Below are 13696 nucleotides of genomic sequence, written 5' to 3' on the forward strand. Positions count from 1 at the left end.
TCAGAGGAGCAGGAAAGTTGACATTTTGGGTCGGGACCCTTCTTCATAAACGTCAACTTTCCTGCTCTTCTGATGCTGCCTGGCCTGCTGTGTTCCTCCAGCTCCATGCTGTGTCATCTAGGGCAAATTTCTCAGTAGGAAATGTCGAGTTGTTAGTTAAGGGTGATTATTATTCGTTACACGATTTGTTAATGGCCCAACTCACCTCATTAATATTTATCTTACGTTACCAAACATTGCAAACAACTTAGACCTTGAGAAAACTTGACATAGGAATCAGAACTGATATCAGGCAAATTCAGCCCGCCATTTGCTCTGAAGGATATCTGTGTTGGACACCAGGCACCAACATCTCAGGGCAGGCCCCATAGCCACCAGCCACATGTATGCCATGACCACAGACATTGGCATCCAATATATGCCGGTCTGTAACAAGCCTCATGGCACATCTCCATGCCTCCAATCCACTTACAGGAAATGTGCACTTCAGTGCTGCACTTTGGGTAGCACTGACAGCTATCATTCTAATGCTGCTGCAAGAACATTGTGAGCTCAGTGACAAACATTCAACTTATGGACTATACCAGGCCTCATCTCTGGATTGTTCAATTATACTTACTCACTCTGAGACTACTTGGATACTCAAAGCATTCCTTTCTCACATTGCCATACCTCTTTTGCACTTTGCACTCTCAGCCAGAGATACCAGGTGCATATTACTTGCCTTGCCTTTCCAGTTAATACAGTCATGGACAGTCTCTGATACCAGCCCAAGGGCTTGGACAATGTCAGTCAGCTGTTTGACACAATCAGAGTGAGATCCTCTCCACAGACAGGGTGAGGAGCTAAATGTCAGGCAGCCCTCTTTCTGCCCTATTATGGCCTGTTTGCTTCCTGGAATGAGAGAGAGGCTGGCATTAAAGGAGGTGAAAGAGTATGCTCCTCCAGACTGACAGTGTTTGTCCAAATGCACAATGAACTTTTAAAGATGGCAGGGGCACAAGAGTGCCACTTAATTCTGAGATACCCCAGCATTCCGGGAATAGTGCCTGAAAAGATGTGGATCGAATTAGACAAGAGTGATGTCACAGGGGTAACACTGCTCACACTTAGCCAGCTTGCAACTTAGAGCTCAGAGATGCTGAGGGATCTGAGTCTCCCAAGCGCATGATTCACAGCAGGTTAGGCGATCAGGAAAGTTATTAGAATGTTATTGAAAGAAACAAAAAACAAACAAAAACAAAGCCACTTGTGATGCTGGAAATCTGAAACAGAATTAGAAATTGCTCGAAAAACTCAGCAGCTCTTGCAGCATCTGAGGAGAGAAAGCAGAGTTAATGTTTTGGGTCCAAGTGAACTTTCTTCAGAACTGATTGTAACTAGGAAAAGGTTGTTTTCTTTTTCCCCGAAGCTCCTGAACCTGTGCAGTCTTAAACTAAAGACTCTGCATTCATTCGGAAAGACTCAGAGACTTCAAGCTTTCCTGGATCCCAATTAGATGAGCTTTTTTTTTTGATAATTTAAAAAACCTTCTTCTGCCATTCTCAATCTCTTCCCCCTTTTCAACCTCTCCTTCCTTTTTAATCTCTTCACTCCTGCACTCTGTATCCCACCCCCATGCCTGCAAGCTCTCCCTCCTCCCGACAGCCTCTCCCTCATATTTTTACAGGCTCTCTAATCATCTCAAAATTTTATTCATCACTGGTTTAGGGCTATTGTTCACCTTCCCACCACTTACTGTTCCTCACAAATTCTGTCACTTTGCATCTAGATGACTTTTTTTATCATAGATCATCCCTGTGATTGAATTATCTAAGGCTGTCTGGGTGCTTTTGAGGGTAAATTCTCCCAGCTGTTTGAACCCAGCTGTGGATATTTATCCGACATGACTTCAATGTTTCCTTCAACCCAATATCACCATAACAAATCTGTACTTTGAAGATGGTCTCACTACATTTATACCTCACAACTTTGGTTATCTCCCACGATTAAATCTGCATGCAGCCTGGTCTGGCAACATCATGTGTGATTGTTATCAAAGGTCTTCTTGTTCATTATTGGACCATTATCTGTTAACACCTCAACCTTAATCCTATTGCTGTTGTAAGCCTAATACATTCTTCTACCACCTCAAGCCTAAATGTTCCCAAAATTCTCCATGCAACCCCCCACCTTTCGTAAACTGAATCCCACTCAGTGACAACTGCTCAGTGATGGAGCATGCTGTTAACCTTGATGTCATATTTGACCCCAAGCTAACCCTCTGACCATGTGCTTTGCTAAGGCTGCCAACTCCCACTTCCATTTCACTGTCTGCTGTTTGTATCGTAATTCACATTAGTTCCCTTTCAGCCATGTCTGTTATGATGGCTGACCTATGTTGGCTCAAAATAAAACCTTGATTTTTAAATGATCTTTTTTTAATCAAATCCCTCCTTGGCCTCGCTCCACCCAACCTTTGCGAGCTGTTACAACTTTTCAAACTTCTGCGATATCAGCACTGCTCCAATTTAAACCATTTCCTCATCCACAATGTTAACTGCTCTACCTTTGGTGGCTTTGCTTTTTCTCTGCTGAATTATCTGGTCATCCTTCAATTACTCATGCCTTTACTCTCTGAAATTGGCTGTCTTAACCACTTACTCTAGATAACTGTTAAAAACAACCTCCAAACCCTTTTCTTTCACTTCACTTTATATTTTTTCCTTCTTGGTGTCTAGCCTGTTATAAATTCTGAGATGTTTTATTACAGTATAAATAGTAAAGATAAATTGTAATGCAATGCTTTAACCTATAACTTTGCCGACTGCATTAGAAGGCTTGTCCAACTTTCACTATGGGCTACAAATTTGCTGTCTTATAGCAACAACTTGAGTTCATTCCATTGCTTGACCTGATGATGCTACATTAAAGACTCAGTCTTGCCATTATCACTAAACATACCCAGTGACCAACCTTGTGACACTTTGTAATACTTGGTTCTCTTTCCACAATATGTTATTATTTATTACTGCTGACCCCATATATTTACACACTTAGAATCTACTGTATTGGATGTACATCCAGAAACAAACTGGCTGTTCAAAATATTTTTAAGCTTTTCCTGTGAAAACTTAGTCTTGAAAAATAATTGATTTGAAAAACCAAATAAAAATATCTTAGCACTTCATTTATTTACACTTGAAGAAGATAATGTGGCTTAACTAATAAAACCAGATGTCAAAAATATTTAGACCAGTTTTGCCTTCAGTTATGAGTTGGAGCACAACAAATGTGGGTTTGCTGTTTAAGTGAAGAGAAGTAGATGTTGAAATGTACCATTTGAGAACAGGACAAATACACGTTCATGCGTAATAATAAAAGCAAAGTACTGTGGTTTCCAGGGATCTAAAACAAAAAACAGAGTGATGGATAAAGTCAGCAGGTCTGGCACCAAGTGTGGGGAGGAAAAAAAAAGTTCAGATTTAGAGTCCAAAATGACTGTTCTTCAGAACTGAAACCATTTTGACACAAACTTTTGTAATCATTCTATGAATTTACTTAAACTCTGTAGTTTCTTGCCATGGCAATTTATATTAGTTTTTATAACTTTGCTGTGTTTGTGGTCTGGTGCTGCACCAGTTTAATATGCCAATGTGTTGCAGATGTATTAGGGCACATACTAATATTAAGGTAATGTTAAATCTTAGAGGAGGTAAATGCAACAGTGCAGAAGAGGAGGGGGAAAATGTTCCTAACTTAATTTGCATAAGCTAGGCAAGCAATAGATTTGCAACCAGTGAAGTGGCATGTGATGCAGGAAAAAGAAGAAAAGGAAGACTTTATTAAAGCAGTAACGTTGATTTGGACTAGTGTTTCCTCAACTTCTTCCCACTGTGCCATCATTTTGAAGCTTGACAAAATGCCATGACCACAGAATGAGTATAAGGCTTTTCCTGGGGTGGAGAAAGAGCTGTGAGATTCGGGGAGAGAATTGTGAGAGCGAAGAGGATGAAATATTTGTGAGAGCATGGGAGAGGTATAACTTTGTGTGAGGAGTACTGCTGTAAAAGTGGGGTAGAGGTTTGGTAAAAAGGCAGTGGTGTTTTCCCACCTACAGTTTTGCAGGTTTTTTTGGAGTCAGCAGTTTGGCTTCAGAGTGGATTTCCAGAGGACATGCCCACGAGACCAAGACAAAACAAAAATTGTGCTTGTGCAAGTCAAGACTTCCTATGAACTGATCACAGGACTGTCTCACTGCTTCAAAGGAACCATTGTGCCACATAGAAAAGGGAGCTTGCTATTATGATGGAAGAACTCAGCAGACCAGGCCTGCTGTGTTCCTCCAGCTCCACACTGTGTTGTCTGACTCCAGCATCTGTAGTTCCTGCTATCTCTCCTTTTATGATGTCTGTCTCACAATCCACAGTTTGGACCAGAAGGAATTAAAGAAGGGACAACAATAGAATTAATGCCAGGAGTTGGCATAAGTGAATGCAGCTTGTTCAGAGCTGGGGAAAAGAATATATAGTACTTAAGACATGTGTGTCTGAAAATTCTTAAATATAACTATACTTGCAGTCCAAGAAATATAGGCAGCATGGAGTATTGCCCCAGGACGACCATCTTGAGGGTACAGTTCTACTTACAGTCAAGTGCAAGCATGTAGTAAATTACAGTGTCTACATTTAAGAAGTTTTTGCACTGTTTTATGTGAATGCAATCTATGCAAGAAAGTGGATGAAGATGGTATTATTCATAGCGATAAAGGTTATAGATTATAATTGTTCAAACAAGAAGTTTATAACTGCAGCTCATTAATTCTACAATTGTAGTTGCTCATTTATTTTGAGTCTGAAGAGATTTCTCAGCATTTTCCACAAAGTAAACATTGGTCAATTGAAGACTTTTTTTTCATTTATTAAAATAGCACCAGCAGAGGTATGCTGGTCTGTTACACTTTCCTTTTTTCAGTATTATAGTATAGAACTCTTCCTTCTGTGATTTTAGAGACACAATAAGTTAAATATGCATAAATAATCCATTCTCCACCTCTCTTTGCAATGTAAAAGAGGAAGTAATGTCATCTTTTCCAGTGCTCCCTCACATTTTCTATCTTCTCCCTACTTTTGTTTTTTTGTTCATTATAGCTTCTCAAACAATGCTTATCTTTTGGACGCGTTACTACTGTAATTTATTGTTGGTCTTTCCTTTCTCGTACTCTATAATGCAACACAAAGCAAGATAATCCATCAGTTCTAATAAATTAATGTTTGTGATACTCTTTATTCTGTCAATGTTTCAGTCTATAATGTGAAAGAAGCTGTGAAGGATCCAACTGTGAGTCTTAATGTTATCACTGGAGTTCATGCAAGAGTGATAATCAACAATTAGCTTGTCCCAAGCAATCAGTGACACTGGAAAGATATACCTCATTTAAATAGAAGAGAGTGAGCAGATAATAATCCGACCATTAAGTGGAAAGTGGTCCATGTAGAATCTGAAAAAGAAGATTTTAAGAAAACTAGCGTTATCTAATTTAAAAGTTAATGTTACCTAATATCATTTAAAAAATGAAAATTATATCTAATTGGCTACAGGGGTCATTTCCTGGTGGTGGTTAATAGTTTAAAAAATCACAATGATATGGTGGTGGGAATAAAACTGCTCAGTTGTGTGTGACAGCACTTCTAATATTAAAAGAAGGCTGGTTTTGGTCGGCCTTAACGGGCTTTGCATGTAAATATTTAAGTAGCTACTCACGTGATTTATTGGTGGTGGTTAATAGCTGAAAACAAAAAAAGCCATGGTGATTTGGTGATGGGGAAGGATGTGTCCATTTGTGTATAAGAACACTTCTGGATACAAAAAAATTAAAAGGCTGATTTTTGTTGACCTTAATGAGCTTTGCATGTAAATATCTAATTGGCTACCCAGATGATTACTGGTGGTGGTTAAAACAAAAATATCACATGGATTTAGCGATGGGGAAAAATATACTCAGTTATATGTAAGAACTCTTCTGGATATATATATTATATATATATGAAGAAAGGCTGGTTTTAGGAGGGCTCTTGTGGTGGTGTCCCTACCTCTGAACCAGGAAGCCTAGCTTTAAGTCCCACCTGTTCTATAGGTGTGTAATGACATTGCTGAACAAATTGATTTTTAAAAATGGCTGGTTTTAAGGATATACAGAAAGAGCTAGCATTAGGGAATGAGTAGTGATAATGTCACTATCTTTGGACTAGGAGGCCTGGGTTCAAGTCTCACCTATTCCAGAGAACATGTTGATTATAAAATATCTATAAAGTAGAAATGGGTTGCACTGGTGTGTGGAAGGTGCTATAAGACTAAGTAGTAATAAACTCCATCCACATGTCTTTGTTTCTATCTCACCAACTGGCTTGAATCCAAACTGACATTGGTAGGAAAGAATGGTTTCTGAAAGTTGAAGATTGGAAAATAAAAGTCATTTTCAAATACAAGGTTGTAACCGTAAATACTTTGGTGAAGGGTGGCTAAATAAAAGGCTAGCTTTAGGGGATTTTGTGGTGCAGTGTAATAACTCATCCAAACGGGTAGATTACAAAATATCCAAATGTTATGAAGCAGAGAGACCAAGGGTTCTGTTCAGCCAGAGAGCAAGGAAAGCAACAGCAAAAAGGATGAGAGTAATAGTGTTGTGGATATAATTCTGGGACCCCCAGAGTGAAAGTCAGATAATCACAACTTACTTTCATCTTTGAGCAGCCATATCTATTTAAAAAAGGCTTTGTTTCAGGGGATTTTGTGGTGCATTGGTAGTGTACCTATTCTGAGCCAGGAGAAAAGGTTCAATTCCCATCTATTCCAGAGATGTATCACAACATTTCTGAACAGATTGATTAGGAAAGTATCCCCAGGCTGGTTTTAAGGGCTCTTGTGGTGCAGTGATAATGTCCCTATGACTGGACCAGGACGCCTGGGTTCATGTCCTACCTGCTCCAGTGGTGTACAATAGCATCTCTGAAGAGGCTGATTTAAGAAAAAACAGGCTGGTTTTATGCCGGTCATTCTCTCCATACCTTTCCCTCACCTTTCTTGGTCTGCATAGTCCTTAATGGGCTTTGCATTTACATTAATTAATTGGAAAATACAGGTGATTCACTGGTGGTGTTGGTTAATATGTGAAAATTGTCACAAGTGATTTGGTGATGGGAAAAACTGTTCACTTGTGTGTGATAGGAAGAATAATCTGTGCCCAGATTAAGGGGAATGATCCAGTTGTTGCAGTCCGCAAAGGCACAAACTATATAGATAAAAAGAGGAAAGAGGTTCAGCTGAGGAAATATCATCAAAAAGGGGCTAAATTAAAGAGCAGAACCAAAAAAGAAATACTGTCCAGATTGCTACCTGAGCCACAAGCTAATTGGCACAGGGTCAGCAAGATTAAAGAGATAAACACATGGGTCAAAGATTGGTGTGGGAGAAACAGGTTCAAATTCATGCGACATTTGCACCAGTGCTGGGGAAGGAGGAAGTTGTTCCAGTAGGATGTTTGAGAATTTGAGAGGGAGAACCTGGAATTGGATGTAATGGTATTATAATTGAGTAAATGTAACCTCGAAGGGAGGAGCTGGCCAGAGTTGATTGGAAGGGGAGCCTAGCAGGGAAGACGGTAGAGCAGCAATGGAAGAGGTTTTTGTGGGTAATTCAGGAGGCACAGTGGAAATTCAACCTAAGGAAGAAGAAACATACTAAGGGGAGATGAGGCAACCATGGCTGACAAGGGACGTCAGGGGAGAGCATAAAAGCAAAAGAAAAAAAAAACCCACAATGTGGCAAAGATTAGTGGGAAGCCAGAGGATTTGGAAGCCTTTAAAAACCGGCAGAGCATAACTGAGAAAGCAGGAACAAAAACAGAAGTTGCTGGAAAAGCTCAGCAGGTCTGGCAGCATCTGTGAAGAAAAAATCAGAGTTAACAATTCGGGTCTGCTGACCCTTCCTCAGAACTGATTTTGTTCCTGATTTACAGCATCTGTAGTTCTTTCGGTTTTTATAACTGAGAAAGCAATCAGCGGGGAGAAGATGCTATATGGGAGTAAGCTAGCTAGTATTATAAAAGAAGATTGAAAGAGTTTTTTTTAGCTATCTAAAAGTTAAGAGAGATGTAAGAGTAGACATTGGACCACTGGAAAATGAGGCTGGAGAAATAGGGAACAAAGAAATGATGGCAGAACTGAACAAGTATATTGCATCAGTCTTCACAGTGGAAGATACCAGTAGTATATCAGAACTTCAAGAGAGTCAGGGGCAGAGCTCACTATAGTGGCCCCCACTAAGGAGAAGGTGCTGGGAAAGCTGAAAGGTCTGAAGGTGGCAAACAACCCAGACCAGATGGACTACACCCTAGAGTTCAAGGGGATATCTGAGGAGATTGTAGAGGCATTGATGGTGATCTTTCAGGAATCACTGGCGTCAGGGAGGGTTCCAGAGGACTGGAAAGTAGTTAATGTAACACCTCTGTTAAAGAAGGGAGGGAGGCAGAAAATGGAAATCTATAGGCCGGTTAACTTGACCTTGGTCGTTGCAAAGTGTTTAGAGTCCAATATTAAGGATGAAATTGCAGAGTACTTGGAAGTGCACTGTAAAATAGGGCTGAGTCCGCACGGCTTTGTCAAAAGGAAGTCATGCTTGACAAATAAGGAGGTAACAAGCTAGTAAGACAAAGGATAGCCAGTGGGCATGATCTATTTGGATTTCCAGAAGGCCTTTGAAAAGGTGCCATACAGTAAGCTGCAAAATAAGATAAAAGCCCATGGTATTCGGGGCAAAGTACTAGCATGGATAGAAGATTGGCTGACTGCAGAAGGCAGAGAGTAGGGAAAAAGGGATCTTTTTCAAGATGGCAGCCAGTGACTCGTGGAGTTCCGCAGAGGTCGGTGTTGAGACCACAATGGGTGAAGGAACTGAGGGCATTGTTGCTAGCTTTGGAGATGACACAAAGATGGAGGGGGGGACAGGTAGTGTTGGGGAAGCAGTAAGGCTGCAGAAAGACATGGACAACTAGGAGATTTGGCAAAGAAGTGGCAGATGAAATACTGTGTTGGAAAACGTGAGGTTATGTACTTTGGTAGGAAGAATAGAGGTGTACACTATTTTCCAAACAGGGAAAGGCTTCAGAAAGCTGAAGCACAAAGGGACTTCTGAGTTCTAGTTTTTGAGATTCTCTTAAGGGTAACAAGCAGGTTCAGTTGCGAGTAAGGAAGGCAAATGTAATGTTAGCATTTATTTCAAGAGGTCTAGAATACAAGAGCAGGGATGTACTGCATAGGGTGTATAAAGCTCTGGTCAGACCACATTTGGAATATTGTGAGTAATTTTGAGCCCTGTGTCTAAGGAAAGAAGTGCTGGCTTTGAAAGGGGGCCAGAGGAGGCTTACAAGAATGATCCTGAAGATGAAGGGCTTGTCACATGAGGAGTGGTTGAGGACTCTGGATCTGTACTCGATGGAATTTAGAAGGATGGGGGGTTGGAATCTGATTGAAACTTAAAGAATACTGAGAGGCCTGGATAGAGTGGATGTGGGAAAGTTGTTTCCACTAGTAGGAGACTAGGATCTGAGGGCACAGCCTCAGAATGAAGGGACAACCCTTTAGACCTGAGATGAGGAGGAATTTCGTCAGACAGAGGGTGGTTAACCTGTGGAACTCATTGCCACAGAGAGGTGTGGAGGCCAAGTCATTGAGTGTATTTAAGACGGAGATAGATAGGTTCTTGATTGTAAATGGATCAGGGTTATGGGAAGACAGAAGAATTGGGTTGAGAGACGTATCAGCCATGATCAAATGTTGGAGCAGACTGCACAGGTCAAATAGTCTAATTCTATTCCTATATCTTATGTTCTTGTGTAAGTTCAAATATTGATTCAGGAAGGTGGAAAAGATTGCAAACATCAGAAAGACTCTTTGGTACGTAGTCTGACAAGAGTAGACTAGAGAGACCCTGATAAAAGAGAGGTCGCAACCTGACAAAATGGAAGAGTAGCAAGGAATAAATGCACAGTCTTCTCAGCAATAGGACAGAAGCAGAGGTCCCTGTGATCAAGAGGTGGGTTTTAGACTGTTGTTGCAGAAGCGTCTCCAGTCTCTTTGGAAGTGTGATTCGAATCCCATTGTTGCAAGTTGTGCTGGTAGCTTGTCAATCAGACTCTTAGGTGGATGAAAACTGTACGAAAGCAGACTGGAACGTCATCCAATGTGATTATCTTTAATTTGAGGAAAAATTGTTTTGTTCATTTTTTTAAATAAATGATTTAGGTTTTACTCTTGTGGTACAGGGGTACCGTACCTAACATTATACTAGGAGGCAGGGTTCAAGTCCCACTTGCTCCAGAGGTGTATAATAATATGTCTGAATAGGCTGATTAGAAAATTTAAATAAATGAGTGGGTTTCTCCTTCCCATTTTGTTTATGTTTACACTGCCCAAGGTAGGCTGTACTTGTAATTTGTTCTTTGTATAAAAAAACAAAAGAACTGCAGAAGCTGTAAATCAGAAACAAAAACAGAAGTTGCTGGAAAATCTTAGCAGGTCTGGCAGCATCTGTGAAGAGAAATCAGAGTTAACATTTCGGGTCTGGTGACCCTTCTTCAGAATTGGTTGTTCGGTGTAAAGTTTGTCAGATGGGTGATTTGCTGGTGGATTGGTTAGACAAAAACGAGCTGGGTTTCTCCTGGGCCTGACTGAAGTAGCAATTAACAGAGCCAGACAGTAGACCATGGAGGGGGTCATAAGTCTTGAGTGCCTCTCTTTGAGGTTATGTTCTGCCCTGGTATCTTTGAAAAGGCAATATATGGTGTCCATCAGCATTCTCGAAGCCATCAGAGAGATGGGCTGTGGTTCATTATCTCCTCCTCGGACACCGTTTTGATTCAGCTCCCTCCCTAGTTTTCCCTGCCTTTTCTTTGTTTTTTCTTATCGTTGCACTGCCCCTGGTGGGCAGTACTTGTAAATTGTTACTTTTTTTTAGTTGCTTAATTGGGTGATTTGGTGGTGGGTTTTCAGAAAAGAAGTCAGAGTTTCCCGAGCAAGGGGATTGGTTTGGAAGGTGAGAGAATGCACTGGAGTTTGTATTGAACTGTGAAATATAAGTGATAGTTGTGGAAGACAAACTGACTTTTTTCAGTAGTTGCATGCCTAGCAAAATAACTTATAGAAGCATCACAAAACAAAGTACAGCACTGATGCTCAACGACATATGATGCCAAATGACTCAGTCAATGAGGTAGTTCTTAAGAACTGTCTTAAAGGAATAAGGTGAGGTGGAGAGTTGTCTGAAGGCTATTACAGAGCTTGGTCCAAGTAAACTGAAGGAACAGCCACCAACAGTGGAGCAATTAAAACCAGAGATACTCAAGACCAGGTTGAGGTCAGTGCGGATATCTCAGCAGGTTTTGGTCTGAAGGAAATTAGTGAAAGAGAAGGACATTGTCATGAAAGGGTTTGAAAACAAGGATGTGTATTTTAAAAACCAATTGTTGCTTGACCACTAGTTAATGCACGTCAGTGGTGCTGAGGGAATGAGACTTCCTGAGAGTTAGGGCAAGGGCAGCAGAATTTTGGATGTCCTTGAATCAGAATGTAGGACACCCATCAGGAATGTGTTGAATTTGTCAATTCGAGAAGCAATATAGGCCTGAATGACAGTTTCAACGGTAGATTAGACGAGATTTTTCAGGCCGAGGCAGGTTTTTTTAGACAGTCACTAATTATTGGGCCTTGGTGATAGTGTGCAGCTGAGGCCACAATCAGATGTCCATGGTCAAACTGAATAGCAGGACAGACTTAAGGAGCCAAAGGACATATTCCTGCTCTTAATTCATCTGTTTATAATAACAGGAGCAAAATTAGATGGAAGTATTGGTTTCAGAGATGCATGAATGTGAAGCTGGAAGCTTATCTTAAAATCAAATGTAACACGAAGTTTGCAAGCAGACTAGCTTAATCTTGTCTCTTTCTAGGGAACAGTATGGATTTTGATAGGTAGGAAATGGATTTTGGAGTACAGAGTGTAAACAATGGCTTCAGATTCCCAATATTTATTTGCAGGAAATTTCCGAACATCCATTACTGAATATCAGCTAATCAGTTTGATAATTTAGTAACTGTAGTTGAGAGAAGGGTAATGGTGAGATATATCTCTTATTAGCATATATATGGAAACTAATGCTATACCTTTAGGTGATGTCACTGAGGGCAGCATTTGGATGAAAAATAGGAGTGGACAACCAGAGGTAATGGTATGGGAGCAAGAAGAGAAGCCATTGTATGTCATTCCCTGGTTGTGGTTAAATAGCTAAAGATGGAACCAATTGATAACATTCCCACCCTGTTAGACAAAAGCAAAGAAACTGTTGGAGCTGAGAAGCCATGACCAGAATGAGTCTATTGTGTTACATAACAGTTCTTATCATGAGCAAAACATGTTTTCATCTTTTAGTGATCATGGCCTGTAATGATTATCTACATAAACTGCTAAAATTGCATTCTTCATACCCTATCTTTATTAGCTATAGATTTTCCTGTTGATTGTCCTGCTTGGTACAAGTCAATGACACTGATCAGTTTGATGCTGAATTCTCATTGTAGTCTATGCTATTTTCACCTTAACTATCCAAAACACACAAATCAGGAATGTGATGGAATACCTTCCACTTGCCTAGACATGTGCAACCCCAATAACACTCAAGAAGCTCAACGTCATCCGGTCAATGCAGCCCATTTGATTGGCACCCCATGAAACAACTTCAATATTCACTCTGTTCATCACTAATTCACAGTGGGAACAGTACATGCCATCCATTGCGGTGAATCACCGAGGCTTCTCAAACAGCATCTTCCAAACTCTCATTCTCTACTACCTCGAAGAACAAAGGAACAAATGCGTGGGAACATCTCCACCTACAAGTTTCCCTCTAACCACACACTATCCTGACTTGCAAGAATACTGCTGTTATTTCACTGTCATTTGGTCTAAGTCCTGGAACTCCCTCCCTAACAACATTGTCGTTGCCACTGCAGCCAAGAACTGCAGTGGTTCAAGAAGGAAACTCATAATCACCTTCTTCAGGACAATTAAGGATAGACAATAAATGCTGGCCTAGCCAGTGATATCCAAATCTCATGAATGATTTTTTATAAAATTACTTTTATGGCTCAGAGTCACATGTTGTTCACTATCAGTCTTGACAAAATATCTTAAGTTGTTTCCCAATTTAAGCTACTATGAAATGCAAGTAATTTATGGTTATTCATCTTGGTACCATGTTGGTTGATACAGCAGATGGTCCTATTCATGCCTTCAATGAGGTAGCAGAAAAGTTAAGGGGAGTATAGAACTTATTTGCAAATTGCAGTGGGCTTATGAAGTAGGTTTGTTGTGTGATTCTGGTCTGTAGAGACATTTCCTCTGTTCTAACACCAAGTAGAAGCACCCTTGTGCTGACCAAAGTTCCTGTGAAGATTTGAATTGGAGTATGTATGGCAGTTGTGGTTCAGTTAGTCGCAATCTCCCTTCTAAATCACAAGGTTCCAAGTTCCAGGCCCATTCCAAGGCTTGAGCTCAAAATTCAAGGTCAATGCTCCATCCATACTAAAGGATAATCATACTATCAGAGGTACTGTTTCTCAGATGAAATATTCAACTGAGGTCCCATCTACCTACTCAGGTGCAT

This window comes from Rhincodon typus, chromosome 20 (assembly GCF_021869965.1).
Source record: "Rhincodon typus isolate 14 chromosome 20, sRhiTyp1.1, whole genome shotgun sequence".
Taxonomy (NCBI): Eukaryota; Metazoa; Chordata; class Chondrichthyes; order Orectolobiformes; family Rhincodontidae; genus Rhincodon; species Rhincodon typus.